Genomic DNA, 17,325 nt, shown 5'->3' with positions numbered 1-17,325 from the left:
TCCTGAATTGTCAACTTGATGAAATCTGAATTGATTGTTTGGGCACTGTAGGCTTGAGTTGGCTATGATGGATTGAGAAATGTTACTAAGAGGAATGACAGTGGATAGGCAGTGGCAAACATTCAAAGAGTGAATGGGCAAACCACAAATATTGTTTATTCCTGTCAGATGCAAGAGTGCAAATAAAACAGTGACCAAACCATGGCTTACAAGGGAAGTTAGAGATAATATTAGATGCAAAAAAGAGGCATACATATTGAAAAGAAAAAGGCAGCAGACCTCAGGATTGATAACAGTTTAGAAGCCAACAAAGGAGGACTAAGAGATTGATTAAGAAGGGGAAAGTAGAGAATGAGACTAAGATTGCTGGGAACATAAGAACCGACTGTAAATGTTTCTTTAGGTTTGGTAAGAGAAAAAGATTGGTGAAAACTAATGCAGATCCCAAACAGTCAGAAACAGGGGAATTTATAATGGAGAACAAACAAATGGCTGACGAACTAAATTCATATTTTGCTTTTGTCTTCACAAAGAGGACATGAATAACTTACCATATTAGATGGAGAACACAGCGTTTAGTGAGAGGGAGGAACTGAAGCAAATCTATATTAGAAGAGAAATGGTATTGGATAAGGGATTAGGACTGAGATGAGATGGAATTTCTTCACCCAGAGAGTAGTGAGTGTGTGCAGTTCACTACCGCAGAAAGTGGTTGAGGCCAAAACATTATATGTTTTCAAGAAGGAGTTAGATACAGCTCTTGTGGCTAAAGGAATCAAGGGATTTGAGAGGAGGGCAGGATTAGGATATTGAACTGAATGGTCCGCCATAATCATATTGAATGGTGGATGGAGCAGACTGGAGAGGTTGAATGGCCTACTCCTGCTCTGTCTTCTTTATTTCCATGTTTCTACTACAGAATTAGAGAATATTTACAGTACAGAAGGAGGTTATTTGACCCAACGAGTCCATGCTAGAGCCACTGTCCAATTCCTAATTTTCAAAATGGCAGCGGAGTAGCAGCACTGAGTTGAAGCTCCCGTTCCACTTCTGTCTGCTTGCTTTGTTTCCTTTTGTTTGCTTTTACTTTCGCTCTTTTGCTTTCTTTCTTTTCTTTCTTTTTCTCTTTGAAAGCCTTTTTGGTGTCTTTGGCAGCGAGAGAATGGACCCAGCCTCCCAGGCATGTGCGGCAGTGATGGAAAAGGTCAGCTCCTTGGGGAGAGCGAGCCCTCAGGGAGCTCGTGATGGCAGTGAGTCTAGGCCCAGTGGCGAGAGATGGCACTGGAGCATTGCAACTTTGACGTTGGCAGACCCACCCGTGCAGGACTCAAGGCGGTGGTGGCGTCACCGGCTTTCAAGATGGCGGTGACCGCAGGCCGGCCTGTGTGGTCCTGTGGAGAAGGCGGTATCTGTGGTTGGTGTTGAAGTTGGGATGTTGGGCTTCAGCTGCAGTGATGTGATAGGCTGGGATCAGTATTCCTGGTGGATGGATGGGAGCAGTGGTTGCATCGGCAGCAACGTGGTAGTCCCGGAGCGGGAATGGACTGCGATGCAGGGTTGTTGGTGGGTTTGGATCCCATTGTGGAGACTTCACCTCTATGTCAAGAGGAGCCCAAATATGGAGGAAGAACTCTGATTTTAATTATATTCTAGTTATATCTTAATATCCTCTGAAACTCAAAATGGTGTCGGAGCTTGGCAACATAGTCCACTTTTCACTGTATTTAATTGTTAAATACAAGTAACAATAAATCATTCAATTCAATTCCATTCAATCAATTTCTCTGTAGCCTACAATCATTTTACCTCCATGTACTTAACCAAGTAAATTTGAAAGCCTCAATTGAACTTACTTCACCATCCTTTCAGGTGATGCACTTCCAAATCATCATCACTTGCTGCTTTAAAAGAGATTTCCTTTTGTCATCTTTACTAGTTTTGCCACCCTAAATCCATGTCATCTGGCCCTTGACCATTCCAGTAAAGAGAACAGTTTCTCACTATCTACACTATCTAGAAACCTTGTAATTGTGAACACATCTATCAGATCTCTTCTCAACCCTCTCTACTCTAAGGAGAACAACCCCAGCTTCTCCAATTCATCTACATAACTGAAGTCCAATATCCCCAGACATATTCTAGTAAACCTTTTCTGCATCCTTTCTCAGGCCTTCACATCCATCCTAAAGTGTGAAGCCCAGTATTCGTACAATACTTCAATTGTGACTGCATTCTTTGTAATATGCTTGGTTTTGTACTGTACAGGATGTGGGAGATGGATTGGGGGTGCACCAACTGGAGGAGTCCCAGAGAGTAATGTCAGGTCAAAACCTTGATGTGACACTGCCCTCTTCTGGCTTTCCCTGGCAACATTTAAGGCAGGAGCGGAACTCCTTGGATCTTTCAGGTAAGAAATTAAAAGGTTGTCATGATATCTTATTGCATATGATTCCAATGTGCTCATAAATATTTATCTAACAGCTTGTGACAGCCAATCGTAAGGTCTTTAATCCCTGAATTCTGGAGTTTTCCAGCCTGTTTCCTGACTATGAATAACATACATAAGTTCACAGTGGGAAGTGCTGCTTCAGTGAAACTGACAAACCGGGAAGGCTTTGATCAATTACAGTGAAGATCTAAAGCCATCGCCTTGGAGAGGCTGTCGTTCAAAGCTGCTGTTTGATCAAAAAGTGCTATCCCTGCTTGACAGGTGGCTGCCAGCATCGTTGAAACCATTTCACACGTCTAGTATTTCATACACTGTTGGCTGTGCCTTTCCCTGTTGCCAGCCTTCACCACAGCATGGGAGCAACTTTCGTCTCTACTCAGGGGCAAGAGGAGGAGCCACAAGTCACAACATCAGCATCAGAAGTAGGAGCAGTCACAGCACCTTCAGTGGCTTTTGCCTTATAGCATGGCCCTCTATGAGGTGTTTGGGATGTGCACTGAGATCTAGCTGGAAGGAGGCGAATCTCCTCCATACAAGGTTTACAGGCAGGCAGAAGGTCTTATGAGGAAAGGCTGAGGGACTTGAGGCTGTTTTCATTAGAGAGAAGAAGCTTAAGAGGTGACTTAATAGAGACATACAAGATGATCAGAGGATTAGATAGGGTGGACAGTGGAAGCCTTTTTCCTCGGATGGTGGTGGCTAGCACGAGGGGACATAGCTTTAAATTGAGGGGTGATAGATATAGGACAGATGTCAGAGGTAGGTTCTTTACTCAGAGAGTAGTAAGGGCGTGGAATGCCCTGCCTGCAAAAGTAGTAGACTCGCCAACTTTAAGGGCGTTTAAATGGTCATCGGATAAACATATGGATGATAATGGAATAGTTTAGGTTAGATGGGCTTCAGATTGATTTCACAGGTCGGCGCAACATCGAGGGCTGAAGGGCCTGTACTGCGCTGTAATGTTCTATGTTCTATATTCTATGCTCTAAATTAATTTAAATCTAACAATGGAATTTAATGTTGGTGACAGAGGTCTCATCTGCTAGTTGGAGAAGTGGCAGGAGCCCAGTGCTGAGAAAGGGCCACTGGAATTTTGTGCCACTCAAAATGGCTAGTGTCAGGAAGTGAAGCTGGGGTCGGAGTCTTGGCTTTGGGGCTTTCAATGAAAGAAGGGTGGAGTTAGCTCTCTGTGTGCCCCACCCTCCCCAGTGCTGGATTCCTCAATCAAGAATTGAGTGCCTGTGAATCAGGGACACCTCTGAAAGCTGATAAGCAAACTCTACATCACACCTCTCCAGGCTGCTGCTTACAATCACGACTGATAGAACAGGGCATTGTGGGTACAGTCTACCCAATCTCCTCTCCATGCCCCAGGTTGTTGCGGCTTCAAAAGCACAGAAATTTTGGAATTGTCGAGTAGGCTTGATAGATTAATTAATAAAGCATAAAAGAACCCTGGAATTTCTCAAAAGGCACAGCATACGAAAGCAAGAAAGTTACAATGAACCTGTATGAAATACTAATTTGGCTTCAACTGCATTGCTGTGAGTAATTGTGGGCACCATACTTTGAGAAGAATGTGAAGGATTTCAAGATGGAGCAGAAAGGCATTTTGTTTTAAGTTACAAACAAAAACGGAAAATGCTGGAGAAGATTAACAGTTTTGGCAGCATCTGTAAAGAGAAAATGGAGTTGATGTTTTGAGTCCAGTGACCCTTCTGCGGAACTGGAGTCAAAACATTAACTGTCTTTTCTCTTCACAGATGCTGCCAGACCTGCTGAAATTTCTCACACAACATAGAAACAGGCCCTTCAGCCCATCATTCATTTTCTGTTTGTAGGAGCTTGCTGTGCATGAATTGGTTGATCAATTTACAAGTGCCCACACACATTCCAATCAGAAATAGTAAGCCATTTGGCCCATCAAGGCTACTCTACCATTTCATAAAATCATGGATGATTGTGGTTCAACTCCCCTTTCCAGTTTGCATCTCCATTACCTTGAATTCTCTTGTCGATCAAAAATCTTACTCAGTTATGAATCTATATGTACATAGTGACCAAATATTGAATGCTGTCTGGGAAAGAGAATTTCAAATATAAGTGAGCCTCAGAGAAGAAATTCCTCATTTTGGGGTGGCACAGTGGCTGAGTTGTTAGCACTGCTGCCTCACAATGCCAGGGAGCTGGGTTCGATTCCACTCCTGGTTTCCTCTGGGCGCTCTGCTTTCTTCCCACAGTCCAAAGATGTGCAGGTTAGGTTAGTTGGCCATGCTAAATTGCCCATAGTGTCCAAGGATGTGCTGGCCAGGTGGGTTAGCCATGGGAAAGGGTTCCAGGAATAGGGTAGGGAGGTGAGTTTGGGTGGGATGCTCTTTGGAGGGTCAATGTGGACTCGATGGGCCAAATGGCCTGCTTCCACACTTCCAATCTATGATTGGAAATGAAACCGTGACACATGGTTCTAGACTCCCCCATGGCGGGAACAATCCTTTCACTATCCCTTGCCAAGCCTCATCAAGATCTTATACATTTCAATAAGATTGTTTCTTATTCTTTTCCATTCCAATGAGCACAGGCCCAATCTATTCAACCTTTCCACGTAAGGCAACTCGGGTCACCAACCCTCCAGGAACAATCTTCTGGATGCCAGCAGGGAGCAGAACCCCAGAGGAAAAGCCATTAAAGCAAATTGTGTGTCTTATGTGTGTCTTTCCTCTACAGTACTGGGGCATAAAACTATGGAGGTGAGTAAGGGGGAGAATTAAGAAAGTAGAGAATGAATTGTCATGTGCTAAAACCTCAAAGGAAGACATGTAAATCACAACTGGCATCCCTAAAGACCCCCTGAAAAAGTGCCTGCCAAGTGTGACCTGAAGGTGCTACAGAAATGCATGTTTGGGATCTCACTTTTGATCCTTGTGTGCCCCTCTTCGGAAATACTTTCCCAAACCTCTCCTGTCACCCTTATACTCCCAAATATGGCCACCTTCAACAACAAATATTATAAATGAAGTGGGGAGTGGGGGATGAGGAAGAACCCGTTACCTCAGTCTGTTTGCGGTAAAAGTCCTGAATGGTTGGGTTATACTTCTCGATGAAGGTGCCGGTGACAAGCTGCCCTGTCAGGCCTGACTTCTGCTTTTGTTTGTTTCAGATCACCAGCATCCACAGTTCTTTGTTGTACTAATAATACAACTAATAGTACAACTAATAGTTGTACTAACTTATATTTGTTCATAGGATCTGAGTGTCACTGGCTAGGCCTGCATTTATTGCCCATCCCTAATTGCCCTGCAGAAGGTGCTGGTAAGCTGCCTTCCCAAACAATATCATTCCATTGTAATGCATGGTGGTGGTGGGCTATGAGATGTAGGTGCGAAGTGCTATTAGAGGGGCAACAAATGAACAAAAGAGAAGTACAGCACAGGAACAGGCCCTTTGGCCCTCCAAGTCTGTGCCGATCATCATGCCCTGACTAATCTAAAAAAAAACCATATCCCTCCATTCCCTCCCTATTCATGTAACCATCCAGGTGCCTCTTAAATGTCGCCATCATACCCACTTCCACCATCTCTTCTAGCAGTACATTCCAGGCTCCTACCACTCTCTGTGTGAAAACCTTCCCTCGCATATCTCCCTTAAACTTTCCCCCTCTGACCTTGAACCTGTGTCCCCTTGTAATTGAAACTTCAAACTTGGGAAAAAGCCTCTGACTATCCAGCCTATCTATGCCTCTCATAATTTTGTAGATCACTATCAGGTTTCCTCTCAGCTGCTGTCTTTCCAGTGAAAACGATCCTAGTCTTTTAAACTTTCCTCATAGCCAATGCCCTAGAGACCAAGCAACATCCTGGTGAACCTTCTGTGCACTCTCTCCAAAGCTTCCACATCCTTCTGGTAATGTGGCGACCAAAACTGCACACAATACTCCAAATGTAGCCTAACAATGGTTATATGTGGCTGCAACATGGTTTGGCAAATCTTGTACTCCATGCCCTGATCAAAGAAGGCAAGCATGCCATCTGCCTTCTTAATCACCTTGGCTACCTGTGTTGCCACTTTCAGGGAACTGTGGACCTGCACGCCCAGATCCATCTGAATGTTAGTGTTCCTAAGGATTCTGCCATTTACAACATAATTCACACCTAAATTTGATCCTCCAAAATGCATCACCTCGCATTTGTCTCGATTAAACTCCATCTACCATTCTGTGCCCAAGACGCCAACCCATCTATATCCTGTTATAACAAGGTGTAGAGCTGGATGAACACAGCAGGCCAAGCTGCATCAGAGGAGCAGGAAAACTGACGTTTCAGGTCTAGACCCTTCTTCAGAAATGGGGGAGGGGAAGGGGATTCAGAAATAAATAGAGAGAGAGGGGGAGGCGGATGGAAGATAGATAAAGGAGCAGATAGGTGGAGAGGAGACAGACAGGTCAAGGAGGCGGGGACAGAGCCAGTAAAGGTGAGTGTAGGTGAGGAGTTAGGGAGGAGATAGGTCAGTCCAGGGAGGACAGGCAGGTCAAGGAGGCGGAATGAGACTGGTAGATAGGAGATGGGAGTGGGGCTTGAGGTGGGAGGAGGGGATAGGTGGGAGGAAGGACAGGTTACGGAGGCGGGGACGAGCTGAGCTGGTTTTAGGATGCGGTCGGGGCAGGGGAGATTTTGAACTTTGTGAAGTCCAGATTGATACAACTGGGCTGCAGGGTTCCCAAGCAAAATATGAGATGCTGTTCCTACAACCTTCGGGTGGCATCATTGTGACACTGCAGGAGGCCCAGGATGGACATGTCGTCCAAGGAGTGGGAGAGGGAGTTGAAATGGTTCGCGACTGGGAGGTGTAGTCGTTTGTTGCGAACCGAGCGTAGGTGTTCCACAAAGTGATCCCCAAGCCTCTGCTTGGTTTCCCCGATGTAGAGGAGGACACATCGGGAACAGCGGATACAGTATACCACATTAGCAGATGTGCAGGTGAACATCTGTTTGATGTGGAAGGTCTTCTTGGGGCCTGGGATGGGGATGAGGGGAGAGGTGTAGAAGCAGGTGTAGCACTTCCTGCGGTTGCAGGGAAAAGTGTCAGGGGTGGTGGGGCTGGTGGGGAGTGTGGAGCGGACAAGGGAGTCACGGAGAGAGTGGTCCCTCCAGAAAGCAGATAAGGGTGAGGAGGGAAAAATGTCTTTGGTAGTGGGGTCAGATTGCAGATGGCGGAAGTGACGGAGGATGATGCGTTGGATCCTGAGGTTGGTGGGGTGGGTACGTGAGGACAAGGGGGATTCTGTTTTGGTTATTATTGCGGGGAGGGGATGTGAGGGATGAGTTGCGGGAAATGCGAGAGACACGGTTGAGGGCGTTTTCGACCACTGTGGAGGGGAAGTTGCGGTCCTTGAAATACGAAGACATCTGGGATGTCCAGGAGTGGAATGCCTCATCTCGGGAGCAGATGCGGCAGAGGTGAAGGAATTGGGAATAGGGGATGGCATTTTTGCAGGAAGGTGGGTGAGAGGAGCTGTATTCTAGGTAGCTGTGGGAGTTGGTAGGCTTGAAATGGATATCGGTTTCCAAGTGGTTGCCAAAGATGGAAACAGAGAGGTCCAGGAAGGAGAGAGAGGTATCAGGAATGGTCCAGGTGAACTTAAGGTTGGGGTGGAAGGTGTTAGTGAAGTGGATGAACTGTTCAAGCTCCTCGTGGGAGCACGAGGCGGCACCGATACAGTCATCAATGTAACGGAGGAAGAGGTGGGGGATAGGGCCAGTGTAGCTTTGGAAGAGGGATTGTTCCACATATCCTAGAAAGAGGCAGGCGTAGCTTGGGCCCATGCGGGTACCCATGGCCACTCCCTTTGTCTGTAGGAAGTGGGAGGAATTGAAGGAGAAGTTGTTAAGGGTGAGGACGAGTTCAGCTAAGCAGATGAGGGTGTCAGTGGAGGGGGACTGGTCGGGCATGGGGGACAGGAAGAAGCGGAAGGCTTTAGGCCATCTGTATGGTGAATGCAGGTGTATAGGGACTGGACGTCCATGGTAAAGATGAGGTGTTGGGCACCAGGAAATCGGAAGTTTTGGAGGAGGTGGAGGGCGTGGGTGGTGTCACGGATGTAGGTGGGGAGTTCCTGGACCAAGGGGGAGAAAATGGAGTCACGATAAGTGGAGATAAGTTCGGTGGGGCAGGAGCAGGCGGAGAAAATGGGTCAACCAGGGCAGTCAGGTTTGTGGATTTTGGGAAGGAGATAGAAACAGGCGGTGCGGGGTTGGGGAACGATGAGGTTGGAGGCTGTGGGTGGGAGGTCACCTGAAGTGATGAGGTTGTGGATGGTTTGGGAGATGATGTTTTGGTGGTTGGGGGTGGGGTCATGATCAAGGGGCTGGTAGGAGGAGGTGTCAGACAGCTGGCGTCTGGCCTCGGCAATGTAGAGGTCAGTGTGCCATACTATACCTGCGCCTCCCTTGTCCGCGGGTTTTATGGTGAGGTTGGGATTGGAGCAGAAGGAGCGGAGGGCTGCACGTTCTGTGGGGGAGAGGTTGGAGTGGGTGAGGGGGTGGAGAGGTTGAGGCAATTGATGTCTCGACAGCAGTTGGAGATGAAGAGATCAAGGGAGGGTAGGAGGCCTTGTTATATCCTGTTGTATCCTTTCACAATCGTTGGCACTATCAGCAACTCCACCAATCTTTGTGTCATCAGCAAACTTGCTTATCAGACCACTCACATTTCCCTCCAGATCATTTATATATATTATAAACAACAAAGGACCGAAGACTGACCCCAGTGGAACTTCACTCGTTACCAGTCTCTGTTCTGAAAAATACCTTGGTCTTCTATGACCAAGCCAGTTTTGTATCAATCCAGCCAGGCCACCCCAAATCCCATGTGATTTTACTTTTTGTACCAATCTGTCATGTGGGACTTTGTCAAATGCCTTACTAAAGTCCACATTAACAATATCCAAAGCCTTCCCTCATCAATTATTTTAGTCACCTCTTCAAAAAATTCCATCAGATTGGTGAGACATGACCTTCCCTGTACAAAACCATGTTGCCTGTCACTAATTAGTCCATTTTCTTCCAAATGTGCACATATCTTGTCCCTGAGTATCTTCTCTAAGAGCTTCTCCAACACAGACATCAGGCTCACCGGCCAATAATTTCCTGGATTATCCCTGCTTCCTTTTTTAAACAAGGGGACAACATTGGCTAATCTCCAGTCCTCTGGAACTTTGCCTGTGGTCAAAGAGGATGTGAAGATATCTGCTAATGCCCTAGCTATTTCTTCCCTTGTCTCTGGGATAGATCCCATCTGGTACCGGGGACTTGTCTACCTTAATGCAATTTAGGATACCCAAAACTTCTTCCTTCAATATATTGATATTCTCTAGAGTATTCACACATTCATTCCTGACTTCAACATCAGTCGTGTCCTTCTCCCTGGTGAACGCCGATACAAAGTACTCATTAATGATCTCCACCACTTCCTGTGGCTCCATGTATAACTTCCCTCCTTTGTCCTTGAGGCTTGGTCAATTGCTGCAATGCATTATTAGATGGAACATGCAGCTGCTACTGTGCAATAGTAGTGAAGGAAGTGAATATGAATGGAATGGGAGTCAATCAAGTGACCTGCTTTGTCTTGGTTGGTGTTGAGCTTCTTAAGCATTGTTGGAGCTGCACTCATTGAGGCAAGTGGAAAGCATTCCATTATGCTCCAGATTTGTATCTTGTCAATGGTGGCCTGGCTTTTGGAGTCAGAAGGCAGGTTTTTACAACATTTCTAGTCTTGGACCCACTCTTGCAGCCAGTGTATTTATTTATTGGCAAGTCCAGGTCAGTCTCTGGTCAATGGTGACACATGGTCTCTGTTGATAGTAGGGATGAGTGATGATAATGCCATTGTATGTCAAATGGAAGTGATTATACTCCCTCCTTTTGGAGATAGTCCTTGCATCGCACTTGCATGGCCTGAATGTTACTTGTCATGTATCACCCAAAGCCTGAATGTTGTCCAGGTCCTGTTGCTTCTGAGCATGTATCCAAGGAGCTGTGAATGGTACTGAACACTTTGTAGTCATCAGCAAACATCCCCACTTCTGACTTTAGGGTGCAGGGAAAGTCATTGATGAAGCAGCTGAAGATGGTTGGGCCTAGGACACTACCATGAGGAACTCCTGCAGAGATGTTCTGGAGCTGAGATGATTGACCTCCAACAACCACAACCATCCTTCTTTATGCTAAATTACGTCAACTGGTTTAGAGTTTACCTCCGATTCCCATTGACCACAGTTTTGCTAGGGATCCTTGATGTCACACTCAGTCAAATACAGCCTTGATCTCAAGTGCAGTCACTCTCATCTCCCCTGGTTATTTAGCTCTTTTGGTGAGGTGAGAGTGACTTCCCTTGACATTACAATTCACAAAATTCAAGAGAATGGTTCCAGTGATGAGGGACCTCAGATACATGGATACATTAGAGAAGAAAAAAGATATTTGACAGAGGTTTTAAACTCATGAGAGGTCTGAACAAAGTAGAAAGGAAAAAAAAACTGTTCCTGATGGTGTAAGCATCAAGAACTAGACGATATCAATTTGTTGCGGTGACAAAAAAATGCAATAATGAATGAAGCCTGGGATATACAAGGTGTAGAGCTGGATGAACACAGCAGGCCAAGCAGCATCAGAGGAGCAGGAAGGCTGACGTTTCGGGCCTAGACCCTTCTTCAGAAATGGGGGAGGGGAAGGGGGTTCTGAAATAAATAGGGAGAGAGCGGGAGGCGGACAGAAGATGGATAGAGGAGAAGATAGGTGGAGAGGAGACAGACAGGTCTAGGTCCAAAACGTCAGCCTTCTTGCTCCTCTGATGCTGCTTGGCCTGCTGTGTTCATCCAGCTCTACACCTTGTTATCTCAGATTCTCCAGCATCTGCAGTTCCTACTATCTCTGAATGAATGAAGCCTTTTCCTTTTTGTGCTGCTCATGGTTAGGATCTCGACTGCTCTGCTGACTCTATAATAGAGGAAGATTCAATCATCGTTTTCAAACAAGAATTGATTAATTATCTGAAGCAAAAAAAATCGTGGAAAAAGGTGTAGAAATGCAATTATGAGTTGTTCTTCCAGTCGACCAGCAGAGATATGAGAGGTTGAATAGGTCCTTCTGTGCTGTAGTGATTCTGTGATTCTATTCTATGATTCCTTAGGTAAGGAACAAGATGGGTTTTTATACAGGAAAGACATTTTTCTATGAGTCTATCGATTTCTGCATTAACTATTACCCACAGTTGTCCTTTGTATTTTCTCCATTTTTACCTTCCTTAATTCCATTATTAATTTCTCATCACTGGCTTTTTTCCAACTGAATATTTTGTTCTTTATATATACTTTCCAATTACTATCTTAAAATTTATGATGTTGAGATTATTATTACTTATCCATTCTCCCAGAATTACTCCTCTTATCTATTCTGACTCATTTCCCATTGGCTGCAGTTTATCCACAATAATGCAACTGTTACCTTATTGTAATCCATGTTAATTCCATTTCTAATCCTTTGTTCATCATCAGTTGCTTCATTGCTGCAGCCATTATGTATTTATGTATGTACATCTATTCTACCATTCTTCTCCTTTCCCTATCATTTTCAAATAGATTATAGCCTGCAATACTTTAATGTCAATCCTGTCTTGTCTGTAAACATTTGCCACTAGCTCTGTTGAAAACTATTTCCTTGCCCCTACGAGTTGTTTCCAATGACCCATCCATTCAAATTGTGACTTGATGTCTCGAACTGTCTGCTTCTCCTCTAATTATTCACAAGTAGTAGCTGACCTCAGTATTTTCACTAATACTTCGCTGAACAACCTCAGTAGTGCAGTGATCAGCTTAAACTGTGTCAAACTGACAAAACAAATTCTAGGTATTCCCCAAAGACAATTATTAAGCTAAAGCAACAAGTGGCAACACAATGAGCTCTCAGTAGTTGACTCACTTTTAAATTGTCCTTACAGAAGCTTCATTGTACAGAGATTTGATCTTTGCACTCATAAAATTAACTGGTCTGTACATAAATATTTCTTTTCCAGCTTCACATTTTTAACCAGAAAAACACTCATGTAATTGCCTCTGAAACAACAGAGACAGCAAAGAACTTGAAAAGTATGGAAAGCCATTTAAATTGCACTGAGATGAACAGAAGATTCAATGAAACAGATCATTCCACAAGCATACAGTTCGTGGAAACCTAACAGCTGTAATTGCAGCACCCCTCTCCCAAGACTGGAAACACAACGTTTCACTCACTCACCCTACCCCAAACAAATGCCTTGTTCCGTCTTTCTACTGGTATAAACATATCTGTTGGGTATCAAGGGCCATGAGGGTCACACAGCTGTCTTATGTCAGCTAATCCATCAAAACGTTTCCCTTTCTTTCTGACTCCATCTCCTAATCACTTCCAACTGGATGTTGGCCAGATTTTCACCACCCTCTTTGGCCTTCTTTTTAAACCCTCTCTAAGAGCTAGGGTCTCCTCACCTTCTACGACCCAACAAAATATAATGTAAGTTGGGCATGATGCCAAGTCCTCCTGCTGCCTCTTTTCCATTTTTGTTGCCTCCTGTGACAACAAACCAGTCTCCAGTCCTCCAGCAGCTTGTTCCTCCCTAAAATATATTCTGGGAGATGGGAGAAAAGGATGTTTGATCGGGTAACGCAAGCGGAGACAGCTCAGATGTAGAGCACTAGAGCAGAGGGTGGGGAGAAAGTGTCCAATGGTGCTGGGAGTGCTGGAGGTTGCTGTGGCAAGTGTGCTGAATCCAGCAGCTAGGTGGTAAGACACATAACTTTTGGATCCAATAGTCCTCACCTGGACTTAGTTGCCACGTTTTCTTGAGGCTTAGGAAATCCTACTGTCCACAGTAAAAATCAGAATATGGAAGGACAACGCAGTTTTCATCCAGTACAATATTGGAAGTTTCAACCTTCCCCCTTCTAGAGATTCCAGGGTATCCTCTTCATAGAGGAAGAATGACTGATTTTTTTTGAAGTGGGGTAGGGAAATGTAACCTATTTCCTGACATTATGGGCTCTTTCCATTGTGTGAAAAGTAGACACTTTGAATGACTCCTGTTCACTATGATATTGAAGCTGTGCAGCTATCAATAAACATTTGTTCACAAGTGTGATGACTGATGCAGGAAATCAGATATCCTAAGGGAAGATGTTGGGATAGTGCGAATGTCTCTGGACTAGAAATAAGAGCAACAGTTTAATGTTCTATGTAATGGCATGGGCTTTTTTTTTGTTATTCGCTGATGGGATGTCAGCATCACAGGCTGAGCCAGCATTTATTGCCCACCCCTAGTTGCCCTGTCCCATGTCCAAATCTGAACACGTCCCTCCACAAGCATTCAATGAACTCTTTAACAAGCTTCATTTCTGTGATTAATTGACTGGATAGCATCACAGGACCATGCTCTGGAGCTGGGAAAGGCAACGTTAGACCAGCATGGCAGCCAGCATTGGTATTTTCATTCCCCACCAGCAAAATTCAGTCCAGACTCTCTGTATATCCCATTCAATGTCTCAGCGGTCAAACAACAGTACAAATACATAAAGGTACAGTCAGCATTTTATCTTTCACTCACAAAGATAATGAAGCAAAATATCAAAACTTCTTCCTTGAAAACTTTTTCCCTTCAATTAATACATGGGGACGCAGTGGCCTAGTGGTATTATTACTGGACTGCTGACCCAGATAACATTATGGGGACTTGAGTTCAAATCCTCCCATAGCAGATGGTGGAATTTGAATTCAGTAAAATATCTGGAATTAAGAATCTAACAATGACCATGAATCAATTGTCAGGAAGAGCTCATCTGGTTCACTAATGCCATTTAGGGAAGGAAATCTGCCATCTTTACCTGACCTACATGTGACTCCAGAATCACAGCAATGTGGTTGACTCTTAGCTGCCCTCTGGGCAGTTAGGAACAGGCAATAAATGCTGCCTGGTCAGTGACACTCTCATCCTGTGAATGCATTTAAAAAAAATGATTGTATGCATAAGCCATAAAACCTTCATTTATAATAACATTTTTAAAATTGTTAAGTGTCCCAAGAAACAAGAGTGTTATCAAACAAAACACGTGAATGGAACTTGGACAACAAATCACTCCCTCTCACCAACACTTCCATTCAGTACGGGCAGACATGGATTTTGCAGCACAGTGTGTTAGTCTTACTGCAAGATTTCTATGCTTTAAGACAATAAACTGTCTAAATAAAAACAACCAAACAGTCACCACTTTATGGCTTCCTGAAATTTATGCAAAGGTAGCACCTCCCAGCAATTAACCAGCTCAGTAAGAGAGCAAGGTTAACAGGAATACCTTTGCTGACTTCTTATTTAGATGTTCTTCATTCAAGGCACACTGTCACATCCAGAGCCTCATATAATGGCTACAAGGTATGAAACAATTTTGAAGAATTGTTTTCAAATTTTGCATTTTAGTTAAACATTTGACAAGATAAATTCTGAGATTTAAAAGGGTCCTAAGGGGGAACTTTTCACACAGAGTGTGGTGGATGTATGGAATGAGCTGCCGGAGGAAGTGGTAGAGGCTGGTACAATTACAACATTTAAAAGGCAACTGGATGGTTATATGAATAGAAGGGTTTAGAGGGATATGGCCAAATGCTGGCAAATGGGACTAGATTTATTTAGGATATCTGGTCAGCATAGACAAGTTGGACTGAAACGCCTGTTTCCATACTGTACAGATCTAATGCTCAATGACTATATTCCCGACAGTTCTGTATGAAGAGTAACTTCATCTGGTGGAAAGTAAATGTAAATATTCTTGGCAATTGTGATAAATGTTTATCTTGATTTAATTTCAGTGCAGTGTGGACGATCTGCTCGGTTCTTTGTTCATGTTATTATTTGATCAGTTTTCATAGATTGGGGAACATTAAACTCATACCGCAGCTTTGCCTGTTCAAAGAGTAAGAGTAGGCGATGACCTAGTGGTATTATTGCTAGACTATTAATCCAGAAACCCAGCTGATGGTCCCAGGTCTGGGGGTCAAATCCCACCATGGCAGAAATTGAATTCAATAACTTTTTTATGTCTGGAATTAAGAATCTACTGATCACGATGAAATCATTGCCGATTGCTGGAAAAACCCATCTGGTTCACCAATCCCCTTCAGGGAAGGAAATCGGCCACTCTCACATGGTCTGGCCTACATGTGACTCCAGACCCATAGCTATGTGGTTGACTCTTAATTGCTCTCTGAAATGGCCTAGGAAGCCACTCAGTTGTACCAATTGCTACAAAAGTCTCAAAGAAATGAAATTGGACGGATCACCTGGCATCGACCTAGGCACCAGAAAAGACAATGGTAGAAACAGCCCTGTTGACCCTGCAAAGTCCTCCTCACTAACATCTGGGGGTTAGTGGGGTGGCTGTCCCACAGAAGAATTAAGCATCAGCCTGGCATAGTCATATTCACAGAATCATATCTTACAGACAATGTCCCAGACAGCACCATCACCATCCCTGGATACGTACTGTCCCACCGGCAAGACAGACCCGGCAGAGGGGGCAGCACAGTGATATACAGTTGGGGGGGTGTTACTTTAGGAGTCCTCAACATTGACTCCGGACACCATGAAGTCTCATGGCGTCAGGTTAAACATGGGCAAGGAAACCAATGGATCAGATCTAAGCTCTGCAGTCCTGCCACATCCAGTTGTGAATGGTGGTGGACAATTAAACAACTCACTGGAGGAGGCTCCACAAATATCCCCATCCTCAATGATGGAAGAGCCCAGCACATCAGTGTAAAAGATAAGGCTGAAGCATTCGCAGCAATCTTCAGCCAGAAGTGCCGAGTGGATGATCCATCTCGGCCTCCTGCAGTGTTCCTCAGAGTTACAGATACCAGTCTTCAGCCAGTTCGATTCACTCCACGTGATATCAAGAAACAGTTGGAGACACTGGATACTGCAAAGGCTACGGGCCCTGTCAACATTCCAGCAATAGTATTGAAGACTTATACTCCAGAACTTGCCGCTCCCCGAGCTAAGCTGTTCCAGTACAGTTACAACACTGGTATCTACTCGGCAATGTGGAGAATTGCCAAGTATGTCCTGTACATAAAAAGCAGGACAAATCCAACCCGGCCAATTACCACCCCATCAGTCTCCTCTCGATCATCGGTAAAGTGATGGAAGGTGTCATCAACAGTGCTATCAAGCAGCACCTGCTCAGCAATAACCTGCTCAGTGATGCCCAGTTTGGGTTCCGCCAGGGCCATTCAGCTCCTGATCTTATTACAGCCTTGGTTCAAACATGGACAAAAGAGCTGATTCCAGAGGTGAGGTGAGAATGGTAGCCCTTGATATCAAGGCTGTATTCGACCGAGTGTGGCATCAAGGAGCCCTAGCAAAACTAGAATCAATGGGTATCAGGGGGCAAACGCCCCGGTGGTTGGAGTCATACCTGACACAGAGGTCGTTGGAGGTCCATCATCTCAGCTCCAGGACATCCCTGCAGGAGTTCCTCAGGGTAGTGTCCTAGGCCCAACCATCTTCAGCTGCTTCATCAGTGACCTTCCCTCATAAGAACAGAAGTGAAGATGTTCGCCAATGATTGCACAATGTTCAGCACCATTCATGACTCCTCAGATACTGAAGCAGTCCATGTTCAAATGCAACAAGATCTGGACAATATCCAGGCTTGGGCTGACAAGTGGCAAGTGACATTTGCGCCAACAAATGCCAAGCAAGGAACATCACCAATAAGAGACAATCTAACCACCATCCCTTGACATTCAATGGTGTTACCATCACTGCATTCCCCACTATCAACATCCTGGGGTTATCAT

Source organism: Rhincodon typus, chromosome 1, assembly GCF_021869965.1.
Source record: "Rhincodon typus isolate 14 chromosome 1, sRhiTyp1.1, whole genome shotgun sequence".
NCBI classification, from domain to species: Eukaryota; Metazoa; Chordata; class Chondrichthyes; order Orectolobiformes; family Rhincodontidae; genus Rhincodon; species Rhincodon typus.
This window is presented reverse-complemented; position numbering follows the sequence as displayed.